General features: G+C 38.7%; 1 protein-coding gene across 4 annotated transcripts in view; it reads right to left on the reverse strand.

Annotated features, from left to right (window-relative positions):
* Positions 1-11,692, reverse strand: part of CHRM3 (cholinergic receptor muscarinic 3) — a 289,205-nt gene that overhangs the window by 203,122 nt on the left and 74,391 nt on the right. The window contains exon 1 of one of the 4 annotated variants that reach the window (XM_037739844.1): positions 1,923-2,045. The exons of the other annotated variants lie outside the window; for them this stretch is intronic. The gene's annotated coding sequence lies outside the window, so the exon portion shown is untranslated. Of the gene's footprint in view, positions 1-1,922; positions 2,046-11,692 lie in introns of those variants that run through there. 4 annotated transcript variants of the gene reach the window in all.

Genomic DNA, 11,692 nt, shown 5'->3' on the forward strand with positions numbered 1-11,692 from the left:
CTCTTGACCTCGTGATCCACCCGCCTCGGCCTCCCAAAGTGCTGGGATTACAGGCGTGAGCCACCGCGCCCGGCCATGAAATGCATTTCTATCACGCATGAGATACACGCTCTTTATTAAGATTTAGAACCCTCCAAAACATTAATGGTTGCTCAGTAGAAATGCCATACCTAAGGTTTAATATCATGCCTATCATTTACATGTTTTTCATTCTTCTTGCTCCTGAAGTACCAGGATCCCCATTTAAGTACTTCCGTCTGAGCTTGGGTAAAAGGTGACTCCAAGTGTAAGGTGAGCTGGAGAAGAATATTTTTCACCTCTTTCCCTGATTTCACCTTTTTTTATTTAGCATTCCCTCTAAAGAGAATTTTATTCACAGATTTAGAGAGGGACTCTGTACTCTTTTATTGTATCACTTTTGGAAACTAAAACCCACTGGGATTTTTGAGAATTAGGAATCATTACACTGTGCAGAGTTTGGGCTTTTGACACATTTCCACTCTTTCAACTGAGCACTCCTTTTATTGGATCACTGGAATAAAATCATGATTATTCAAAATGTCACAATATACAATTCTCATATTATACCAACTTATGAAGATCTTTGCTTAAATATAAGTTCTCAAATCAATTTCAGTTGAGCGCAAATTAAGCAAAAATAAATTTAAAAACGCATCTTGCCTCTTAACAAAGTATTTCCTTGCCAGAATTGTTCAAACTTATGCAGAAAAAGCATATTTAAATAAAGACAAAGGGCTATTGTTGTTTTATTTTCATTATATTCAGGAGATGACCACTTTAATTTTAAGTATGAACACTTAACAATACTCACGATTTCCAACATGAATTACAGTACTTAAGACTTTGCCTTCTCGTTATACCATTCTTATTCTTTCATTTTATATAAAAACTCTGCAGAATAACTTAACAGGAAATCTAAAATAAGGGGAAAAAAACCACTGGAATTCCTGAAATTGCTATAGATAAAACCCTTTAAGGCTTAGGATTAAGTGTTTGAAAATATCAGGAGCATTTAAAATATGTTCACACTCAGCTTTCTGTTCACTTGCTAACTACCTGCAACATGAAAAGTCTGGGGTTGAACGGCACGAGAGCATTACTGTCTCATTTTTATAATCCAAGCTTAATTTTTAATACATCTTTTGATTTTAATTTAGGTTTTTTGGGGGGTTTGGAGGGAGGGCACTACTTTGTTTCTGAATAAATAACAAAAATCCTTAACTGCCAGTAACTATATGAACGTGATGTGAACAATATAAGCAAAGAAACTAGGGCAAAGTTTTTGTTTTAGAAAACCATATGCTCATATTCTACATATTCTGAATTATCCTCACAGAAAACGCAACATACAATATCTCAAAAGGTTATTGCAACACTGCTCATTAGTTTGCAGGTTGGAAATACGGCATGTTAAATCCTTTCCTCTCAACCATCGTAAGTAAAGACACTGATATAACACAGTTTGCAAGTCTTAGCTATCATAGCTCTTCTGCGTAAGTATTTCTAGTGCCCAGTTCCGAGTTCAGTGCTTAAAAATCCTGCCGATCCCTGGGTTGGAACAAAGCTTTCGGAAGCAATTAACTGCTTTTGCCATCCCAGGTGCCAAACGCACACACAATGTCCTTTTATTTGTGGAAATACACACAGATCTATTCTGCATGTGCTCAGAGCTCAACACAAATATCACCCCTTTCCCACAGGCAGCAGGAAGGATGTGGTTTGAAGGACACAGTTGCTTCATCTGAATGTTCAGTTGTTCAAAAGATCTCTTGTTGCTACGCCGAGTCGCGGCTCTACTACTTAGGTTTAAGAAGATATAACCAGGCCATGCCCGAAATTCCACTTTTATCTATTTAAAACAGGCATTCAAGTAGATCATGCAATTCTTCTTTGCCCCTTACCTTCAGTGGACACATGCTGAAAGTGTGTTCATAATCAAAAGACATTCCCGTGAGCTGATGACCCAGTAATTCCTTACGTATACAGGTCAGCTGCGACAATACAGCACTAAAATCGCCAGATGAAATGGTCAGAATTACCCGGTGGCTTGATAAAATCAGCTTACTTTGAGTCTAATCCAAGGATAAATATACAGAAAGCTCCAAGCAGTGGAAACTGTAAACACTGTAGAACTGCCCCCTGAAACTGTAATACTGCCAGGAAAACAAATATTTGCTGAATTATAGGGTGCTATCTTGGTTTTACCTGAATGCAAATGAGGACAAAATAACTATAAGCTACTGTTTAAAGTGGAAAAGTGTAACACAAGTGCAGGGCGCTAATTCTGCCACCACCACTCCCACCACTCCCCATAAACCCTAATGACACACTCGGAACAAGCAAACCAGTAGATCTGATTATTCATTTCACAAATCCTGCAATCCTGGAGCTCACTCATCTCATCATTTCAGGACACTCAGACTCTAACTAGGAACACCTAATTCATAGCGCTGGATTTTTCTAAGTTTTCCCTCTACCCTTGAGTCCCCTTTTAATCTTCAGAGTGTTATTCTACAGAGGATCTCTCCCTTTTTGGAGTCTATCATCTTGCATCTTCCTGGAGCCCCAACCAAACTCATAACCTCTAAGTTTCTAAGAAATATGTAAGTTTTTCAACTCTGGACAGTAAATCTTTTTTTGTGACTTAAACTTATCTTAGAAAAAGATGTGTTGTTAGTTACCAATTGCTTCTTCAGCCTTGCATACAATGTCTATTCCTCTTTATGACTCCCTGCACAGTTACTAGCTCATGAGAATTTGTAATTTAAGAAGACAGCTTCGGCAACAGGGTAGTTAAATTGCTCTTAGTGGTTGCTTCTGAATGATTTCAAGTTGATTCTTTCCTTGTGTTTTCTCCAGCCACTTCTCATTTCTACTAATCAGTTTCACTATGCATGATCTATGACATTCCTTAGAACTATGCAAGCAGGCTTCAAGAAAAAGAAGAATGGAAATTTGATGAAAATATTTTATTGGTAACACTCAGATAGAAATACCACCTCTGAGAAAGTATACACAACTCCATGTACCTAGTGGAATATTACTCCTGACCTAGAGTATTATATAAACATTTGCATTTCCTTCTTCAATTAGAAACAAATAGCTCTTGATGAAATGTCTGTGCTGTGGTCCTTCAGAAGTCTGTATCTGACTCTAAGATGCCAGGAAAATTTCACCTTGTGTCATGTTTCACGCTGAGGGGTTTGTATAGCGCTAGTGTAAACCTCGGTCTCTAAGACACATTCCATGGTGAATTTATTTCAGATTCCAATCTGAGTTTATTCCATTTCACTCACTTAAAATTCCAGTTGTGATTGGAAAATATACACTTCATTTACCTTCTGCGCAGTGTTCAATGAACCGCTTGTCATGTTTCACCCAAGTAGGTTGCATTTCAATCCTGAGTGTGTCTGTCTATCAGTTGATTAAAGCTTTGCTGTTATTTGTAAGGGATGTTATAACATTCACTGTCATCTTTCTTGGCAATTTCTGATACCGTAACATGAGGATTCTGGCAAAATAATATGGTAATTGCTACTCTTTCCTTACACCTATACTGTTTACTTGTCAGCAAACAACATCATGTTTTCAAGGAAGCAGACAAATAGAAAACTCAAATTCCCTGTCCTGTTGTTTGTTATGCCACTCTCTATAAACTGACATGACATAAAATGACATAGCTTGATAAACCGCTGGAGTAAAACACAGATTACTGCCATTTAGCTACAGTAGGACATGTCACTTGAGGACATGGCCTTAAGGAATGTCAATTCTAGAGGAGGAAGGATAGAATCGAAATGAGGGATCTGGTTCTTTGTTGTGTGTGGCTGAATTTCCTGGACACTGTTTAAGGCAGAAATGACAGGCAGCATAAAAGGATAAATCACACCTTAAGAGCACAAGTGATATAAGCACCCCCTCCCACCCCAATCCAAAATTTTTGCCACACTGTGACTTTACCACATAGGTGATTGCTCAGACCTGAAGAAATGTTAACTCCAATCCCTAACCAATGATAACAACCAAAAACCACATTAGTCATTATTTACTAACATAACAACAATATAAATCGTGTGTGTATATGTGTGTGTGTGTGTTTTCTTTCTTGAGCTCTGTATCAGGATTTTATAATGCTTCAGAAAGTTGACTATTAAGCAACATGTTTAAATTTTATTCCAAAGAAATGGTCCCCACTCCTCTCTGTGATACTGTTAAAGTCCAGCATGGCTCTTGTTATCAATACCATCTATTTTCTACGCTTTCCTGGTACCAGCATAATTAAGTCAACAAAACTGGTTACTTTCAAGGTCAGTAACTATCCAAAGCTACTTCTTCAGCCAGGGTACAGTTTTAATATGCCTATATGCCTTATTCAGGATCTCAATCTTTTGCAGTTGAGACATGAATCCAAGAATACTGTATGAGAAGCTCACAATTCAACTCGGATCTTACATTTGAACTTTTTCTTTTTTGGAAGATGTACTCATGGTAACTTTTTTCATGCAAAAAATAAAACTGGAAGTGATTGAGAACACTTGTTTTTCTGGCATTGAGAACATTTCAATTATTGTCCCTTAGTATGTCATCTCATAACTATCTTCCGGAACATGTATTCTTCAGATATGCCATATGGATGCTTAAGATAAAAATAAGCGATTAATAACAAATCTAAACCAAGCCAAACAACCAAACACACATACAAATAAACCAAATGAATCCTCCTGTACATTCTCATTTTTTCAGAGAGCTACATCCCTCCCTGCTCCACTTGAGCTGAGTTGGGGCTCCACCCTTCAGCTACTGACTTTTTTTTAAAATTTAGGTTCTTCTGTCTTTTCCTTTCTCCTCCCTCCCCCTCTTCCTCTTCTTTTTTTAAATCCTCACTATTTTAGGACCTACTGGTTAGCTTTCTTCATTATCAAATTAAAAATATTTATTCACTCTCTTGCAAAAAATAAAAAACGACTCTTTTGAGATTCATATTGTTTAGCTGTAAACATCATTTCTCCCTGTGAGTGGCTGGAGTCCCAATGAAGCCTCCTACATTTAACAAAGGCTTTGGCACATGACTTAAAGTCTTAATATCGAACCCAAGATCCTGGATGATGTCAATGCCCTTTGCGGTAATCATCGGGCACCTGCCTCATAGTTCCCTGATATTCACTGCAGCAGTCTCTATTAACCTCCACTCTGCTTCAGCTAGTCACATTCACGCCCCCCCCCCCCCCCAAACTCGGCCACCTCTATACTTGTTCACAATGTGAAATTATTCTCTAAACAGCACCATCCACCTTTTCAGCTCTCACGACTTCTTATTTCCACTGCATCTGTTCTACAACCTCATTCAGATCTCAAATCTCTGAAAAGTAGCACTTTCCTTACTTGCAAAAGCTCCCCTTGGCTCTACTTTCTTCTCTATTCAACCTAGACATCACAGCCTACCACTTCAAACATCCTCCTGTCAGTACCCACTTGTCACTTGAATTCTTGACATCCCTCCGCGTTTTCCTCCAAAATTTCAACCCAAGATCAAGCAATTATTTTTTGCCTGTTTTCATATACCTGGGTTGCTACATTCTGGGTAATTCCATGTGACTCTGCAGAATGGTACTGGTACAAAGCCCTGGCCTTCAGCATCACTGGGACTTCAACACTGTCCAAATTTCCTTCTACATCCCCTTTTCCTTCAAGCTTTAACTGTTTCTTCCAATCCAACATTATGTACCAACTGCCACTTCCTCACTCATGGCCAAGCTCTCCTGTCCTAATTGATAGGTAAAATAGGCCATGAAGTGAGAAACCATTCAACTTCCTTTCCTCTATATGAATTGATTCCAATTCAACTCTGCCACCCAACTCATTAGAAGAGATACCTTTTCTCTTAACCAACACTAATCATTCCGCCTTTACTCAGGATCCTACCTTCTTCCCTCTTTATCTGTTTTATCGGCAATCCCACTTCTACCTCTCCCATCCCATTGGTTTCTACATGGTGGCGCACTGGAGCTTAAAGCTGATTCTCGGTATCTTCTCAAATCTGTATTCAGTAAGGTATTCCGAATGCCTTCTGCATTCTGCCTTGATAGGTTTACTCCAGTCATGGTGGGTGTATTGATGCATGGTCATCTGTAACAGCTACAAATTAGAGCTTTTATTTCTCGCTTGGAGGCCCGGTTTATCAGAACACCACTGCATCCAAGCCTTCTCAAAAAACAAACAAAATCACTGACAAAAATCCTTGCACATAGCCTATTTCCTCTTCTAGTTATAGTGCCCTCTGTCCTTTTATGGTCTAGCTACTTAAAATATGTAGTGTGTACCCAACCATTTGCTCTTAACCAATCTAAGTATGCCTTTAATTCTTAACAGTTCTTCATTGAAGTTGGTATTTCCAAGGTAATCAGTAACCTCACAGTTGATAAACCTAATGGATACTTTTCAGTTTTCACTCACTTAATCTGTGGAATTTGGTATTGTTAGCCACTCCCTTCGTATAAGTCACTCTCGCCCTGACTTCAGGACATCACCATCCCTAAATTCCCCCTTTACCTCTTTGGTATTTTCTTTTCAGGGTCCTTTTCATTTGCCCATCTTTTAACAAGTTCTTCCATAGTACTCTTTCTCAGCTTAAACTACTGGCAAAATCTTCATCCCATGCAGAGCCATCTCTCTCTCACGTCTCTTTCATGTGTTGTAGTTATCACTGTACAGCTGTCCACTTAGGTCGTTCAAGACATCAGGCACCTCGGACCCCAAACTCACCAAATTTTGTATCCTCCATCTATTCTTCACAACTGAGTTGAGCTAGTATTTTCTAGGCACAATTCTGATTGTATCACCCCTGGCTTAAAGCACTTGAATTTTTCCCCTACCCCTTGAGCTACTTCCGCAGCCTCATTTTCCACGAGGCTTTCCCTTCCTGCTGTGTTGTTTGTGCAAATTCTGTCCTTTCTGTCTCCTCCGCATCCTGTGCCTGAGCTCCCTTCTACCACAGGCCCTTGGCACAAGCTGTATTCTGCCTCTGCTCATCCATCCTCACCCAAGTAACTGTGATTTATCTTTCAGGTCTCAGCTTCATTGGACCTTCCACAAAGAAACCTTTCCTGAGCATTCTTGATCAGCTCGAATCCCACTGTCAGGAGCTCTCAGAGCACCCTACACTGCCACCTTCTCTTTGAACCATTATGAGTCCGGTGCAGCATCAGAAGAGCAGCTTTTCCTTTGCAAAATGACTAATACCTGTTTCTCTCTTTAGATGACGAACTCTATGAGGTCCAAGGTTGTCCGTTCTTGCTCACCATTGCATACCCAGGAGCTCATGGCATGATGGCAGTGCTAGTTCCATGAACATTTATTGAATTAATGAATGAAGATCCTGGAAATTTCCAGAAGTTCTTTAGATGAGAAAACTAATAGAAGGCTGGATTTCCCACAGGCAAGCAAAAAGCAATTTTAAGTCCACGAACTTGGTAAGGCCTTAAGAGACATGTCTAATTTTGTAAGCACTGCTGGTTAGGCATACACAGATGAGTTACCCAAAGGATATGAAAGAAATCTGCTGTATTAACATCACGTCTAGTTTAAAGGACAGGGCTTAAAACCTTGAAGAGCTATATGCATTTCTCTTGGCTTACGGTTTGTCCCTCCTTCATAAAACAATTTAATAGAACATCATTCTTTATACTTAAATAAGGTGACCACATAATTTATCAACCAGACTAAGGCACGCTTGTTAGTAAAAGAGAGTAATCGTAATTGTGCTGCGGTAACAGAGGTAAACTGCAGAGGTCTCCAGCAAACTGGGACAACTGGTCACCGCAGCTGTGGTTGACATAACAGAACGAAGTTGGTAAATGCAAAATTCTCTGTCCACGGAGAACGGTGACAGGTGCTATAGAATAAGCCCGATATAGAGGAAGGCTTCTCATAATGTGATGTTGGTATTTGTGCAAATTGTGGAAGAACAAATGCATTTTCAATAATGCAGTATACAGAATAAAATTATAATTGCGTTAATCATTCTACATTTTATTTGGAGCTCATTCTGTTTATTATTTTATTTTCTGCCCCACAACACACCTATTTTAATTCCTCTAAAAGCCTTTGTTGAGCACAGTTGTGATGTGAAGGAAGAACAAGATATCAAACCGTCCCTAGAAAATCGATCGTATCACTACAGGGCAAATAGTATCATCCAGAATTATAGATGAAGAAACGGACACCCAGAACAAAGAAGTGACTTTTGGCTACGGGTATGCAGATAAAAAACTGTATATCTGGAACTGTAATTCAGATCTCCGACTTCCAGTTCAGAGTTCACTTTATTTTGCTCAGCTGCCTCCCGAAAATGGAGTTAATACACGTAATGTGCGTTTACACAATCTTTGCAGAAGCGGATTGTGCCGGGCTCAGCGGGCAGTGTTTGTGTTGCCTGTGTGGACTTCCTTTTTAGGCACTGGTTTCTGGCCCTGTGACAAAGATTTGAAGGGGATTTAAAAGGCCAAGCACATCTCTGATTAACTTGTCTTGTATCATACCTATGTTTAAATCCTGGGTAAATTAAAAGGCCAAAAATATGTCTTTTTATTTTATGATCAAATTCCACTGCAGAGGAGTAATGAAATAGTCCAGATATGGCCAGGGGATAACCCTAGAGGTAACAGACCGTCCCTACTACAGAAAATGTGGGTATTTGTCCATGATGAGACGTTTTACCTTTTCACTGAAGAGGAACACTTATTTATTTGTGCTTTGGGGTTTTCAAAATACAGTCTTTCCCAAAGAGTTTTATCACTCTTGTGAGATTTATAAGGGAAATAGCTTTTGAGATTGCAATTCAAGTATTCGAGGAAACATGGCATTCTGCTTATATTCTTTCAAATGCTGGCAACAGACACTTGTTAAAATGGAAAGCATTTTCCATAGTCAGAAATACCCCAACTTACAAAGACCTCTGTTTTTTCATTCATTCCAACTATATAGTTCTATTAGCATAAGATCCTGACAATAAAACTAAAAAGTGATTTTTTTCATTTTCAATTTTCGAAAACATTTTCACTTATTTAATAGAAATACTACCTAAGTAAGAGATGACTTTCAGATAATCTTTTTTCTTCTTCTGACCTGAAAAGAATTTTGTAAAGGACAAAAGCAAAATCAAAATAGCTCACAAATCAACGAAGTCATTCAAATCACAACCAAGGATAACTAAAATAGAAGACTCCTAAAGTTACCTGCAATCAATCACAGACCAAGACAACTGGGACAATTACAGTCGATAAAATTATTTTTTAAACATCTACAAAATTATTGATCCTATGCTCATGACAAAGATGGATATGATGTATAATTGAGATTTAAAGAAAAAAAACTTTTCTTTTTGGGTAGTCTGAGAGCTTATTTTAAAGGGAGAGTTTTCTTTGTTGGGAATATTTCTGAATGGGTTTACCAGAGGCAAAGGCTGAAATCAAAAGACACCTAAGCCTGGGATCTGCTCTGGGGAGGATCCAGCTACAGCAAGAGGGGAATAAAGCTGGGTGTGGAGTTCGAGAACAGCTTGGGCAATAGAGTAAGACTTCATCTCTACAATTTTATTTTGTTTGCCATAAAGTTAGCAGAGCATGGTGATGCATGCCTGTAGTCCTGCTACTCAGGAGGCTGATGGGGAGAATCCCTTGAGCCCAGAAGTTTGAGGCTGCAGTGAGTTACGATTGCACCCCCATGTTTTAGTCTGGGCAACAGAGTGAGGCTCTGTCATAAAACAGAGAGAGAGAGAGAGAGAGAGAGAGAGAGATATAAATGGGGATGTGAGGATGGAGAGAGACAGGGAGTGTGGCAGTGGACTAAAGATTTATTTAGTGGTAAAACAATCTGTTGTTTTGTTATCCTCTCCTCAGAACCCCTCGAGAACTTGATAAGCTTATTAATGATTTATCAATAATAATAATTTATCATTTCTTACTATTTAATATTAATATCATGTGTTATTATTTAATAATTAAGGATTTATTAAATCATTGGGTCGATGAATGGAATGGGGGTCTGGGTGGCTCAGAATTATTGAACCCCATGGAAAGAGGAGTTAACTCTGAATAATGTTAAAGATTGTGGGGACAACCCTGGACTCAAAGGATACAAAATTGGATGGGAGTCAGGAAAGTTTACCCTGTCTCAGAGGAGCAAGAAAATTCCAATTTGTCATTGGGGTTACAGATACAATTCATGTATGACCCCAAAACCTTACAGTGTGGTGGAGGAAACAGATGGGCAACCAACACACAACAGATGTGTGTTATTCTAAGTAATCTCATCTGTGCCATGGAAGCTGTATCTGTACAATGTCAAGGGGCTCAGAAGAAGGCCTCAGTTTCCTACTTGGCAACTCAGGGAGGTATCATAGGGAGATGGCATTTTTGTTGGGTCTTGCAGGACGAGTTAGGGTGGTCAAATTGTTTAGAAAACTCAGAACAGTATTATTTCAATTTCCAAAACTGAAGCAAAAAAAAAAAAAAAAAAAAACAGCAACTGGAAAAGAAGGAGATGGGCTTTTCTTGGTGAAAGGGATGACATGAACGAAGTCAGTCTGGAACATGGCAGGCTGTCAGGGTGTGGTGAGAGGTACCACGGTACGTGGCGGAAGAGTGATCAACTAAAGCCAAATTTATTAAGGCCTTAAATGCTCTACGCATTTTCTTTATGCTTAGAAAGAGGCAACTTTGCAAGAACTGAGATATAAGAAAAAATTATTAAATTACTTTATCTAAACTTGGCATTCAATATAGTTACTAAATTCTCCGGTTGATACCTGGTTAAATGTTTAAATGATAATAAATCATTCTAATTTAAGTGCTTAACTGAAGCGTGTATGTGAAGTGAACCACCACCTCATCTCTCCATACCCCCCACTCATATGTCGCATGCACAAACCCCTACGATATCTACCTCCACAGTTTTAACAATCGTAATGATTTGCAGTGCTGTATCTTATCATTTAGGTTGTCAGGCGTTCTTGCATTACCTGCCTGCTTATAGATATGGAATTAATAAGATTATACAAAATGTCTGCCCAACTTTGATCAGAGAATTTTGCAATTTCCTGATCAGCTGCAAGATTGATCTTCCATAACATGGATGTAGTTATATATAAATTGCCTCATAGGTTAAAGAACTCTCAAAAACCTGTCCCTGACAATAGTTTGCTATTCAACATGTCAAACTGCCATTTGACATGAAGCATCATTATATCATGAGACGTCACTGAAGGGAACTCTGCAGTCCTCTTCCACCCCTGCCAAATGAAGAAGGACACCGATTGTGACGCTTCTAATGGCAATTTCATCTTACCAATATTGACCTTAAAAGCTAGTTAATGTTGTTGGATTTGCCATGGGATTCTAGAAACAAACCATTGTGAATCAAACAATTAAATTTCCAATTTCCAAAAGCAGCTAGTGACAACAGATTAAAGGGATTTATAACCCCCTTTCAGCAGCTTAATATCTATACAAAGGAATTCATTCATTCATTTTTTTCTCAACATATATGGAATGCTTCTACATAGACAGCACTGTCCTAGCTGGAGACATGAGGGTGAAGTAGATAAAGTCACTGATTCAGAAGAACTTTATTTTACTGGGGAACACAGGCTGGCAGCTAAATTTTTTTTTTTTTT

This window comes from Cebus imitator, unplaced genomic scaffold, assembly GCF_001604975.1.
Source record: "Cebus imitator isolate Cc_AM_T3 unplaced genomic scaffold, Cebus_imitator-1.0 Scaffold75, whole genome shotgun sequence".
NCBI classification, from domain to species: Eukaryota; Metazoa; Chordata; class Mammalia; order Primates; family Cebidae; genus Cebus; species Cebus imitator.